The 1,655-nt window shown below is 41.6% G+C and overlaps 1 pseudogene; it reads left to right on the plus strand.

The window, feature by feature from the left end:
* Window positions 1-721: 721 nt before the first annotated feature.
* Window positions 722-1,655, plus strand: part of LOC105525449 — a 14,769-nt pseudogene continuing 13,835 nt past the window's right edge.

Genomic DNA, 1,655 nt, shown 5'->3' on the forward strand with positions numbered 1-1,655 from the left:
AAAAAAAAAAAAAAAAATAGAAAAAGGGAGATTCTGTTATTTCAAGGAAAACAACAGACAGGTCATAATAAAATTCAACAATAAAATTGCTAATAACAAAACTGAAGCTTTTGAATAAAAAATTAGAATTTTAGAAAACTTTTATCCACCATAGCTTTCCAAATGTATTCTGATGAGATTAATGGTGATATTGATGAATGTATTTTGATACCATAAAATCAAATGTATCAGCGTATAGAAGATCTCAGTGAACCATTATTTGTGAAGTGACCAAGGCGTGATATTATAATATCATGCAAGGGTAAAATATCCAAAGTTCAAGAAATATCAAGTTTTGATGGAGTATCAAAAAAGCAGCTAAGGCAACATGGCAAAACCCTGCCTCTACAAAAAATACAAAAAATTAGCTAGGTGTGGTAGTACAGGTGTGAGAGGACATTTTACAACCTCTGCCAAGACGCCTCAATTCAAATTAAAATTCAAGTGGTTTTGCCAGCCCCTCCTCCAAGTGAGAAGTACATACCTCCTCTTAAAGCCATAGGAAAGGCATTGGAGAGAACTGACTTCTCATTTTGGACGTGAGAAAGTGGGGCACAGATCAGACAGGGACTGGCCATAGGTCACACCTGGGCACTCAAAGCTTAAAGTCAGATGACCAGTGGCCATCGCCTGGGTGCCTGGGAAAGGGACATACCAAACAGAGCAAAGAAACCTGCAACTGATGGCAGCCTCCCGGGGAAACACACTTCTGCTGGTGGCAAAAGGACAGCAAGGGGCCTTGCAATCGAAGGTGAGAGAGGACAGACCAGCACTGAAACTGATGAGTCAGCTGTGTTAGCATGGTGCTGTTGCATTGCAGGTATTCTCTCTTTTAATTATCTCAACAAATCTGGGTGATTAAACCCATTTCATGGATGAGAACACAGAGGCTCAGAGACAGTACGTAACTTGTCTGAGGTAGTCTCATCAGAAGTTAGCTGTGCTGGCTGGGTGTGGTGGCTCATGCCTATAATCCCAAAACTTTGGGAGACCAAGGCAGGAGGACCACCTGAGGTCAGGAATGTGAGACCAGCCTGACCAACATGTTGAAACCATGTCTGTACTAAAAATACAGACATTAGCCAGGCGTGGTGGTGGATACCTATAATCCCATCTACTCAGGAGGCTGAGGTAGGAGAATAGCTTGAACCCAGGAAGCAGACGTTGCAGTGAGCCAGGATCAGATCACACCACTGCAGCCCAGCCTGGATGACAGAGCAAGACTCTGTCACAAAAAAAAAAAAAAAAGATTCAAAAGCATTAGAAACCAAATAAATGTAATGAAAACAATGAGATTTTCTGCTTAAAAACCAGTAAGGAGTACAAATGGAAGGGGGAATGTGGAGCTCTGCCCCTGTTGGTGGGAGTATAAACTGAACCAATTTTTCTGCAGGATAATTTGAAAATTCCTATTAAAAACCCTAAAACTGTTTTATGTTATTTTCCTCCAGAAATTCTACTTACATGAATTCAATCCAAAAATGTTTCCTCTAATCCATTAAAATATATGTATAAGAAAATAGGCCGGGCGCGGTGGCTCAAGCCTGTAATCCCAGCACTTTGGGAGGCCGAGATGGGCGGATCACGAGGTCAGGAGATCAAGACCACCCTGGCTA

Source organism: Colobus angolensis, unplaced genomic scaffold (genome assembly GCF_000951035.1).
Source record: "Colobus angolensis palliatus isolate OR3802 unplaced genomic scaffold, Cang.pa_1.0 Scaffold534, whole genome shotgun sequence".
Taxonomy (NCBI): domain Eukaryota; kingdom Metazoa; phylum Chordata; class Mammalia; order Primates; family Cercopithecidae; genus Colobus; species Colobus angolensis.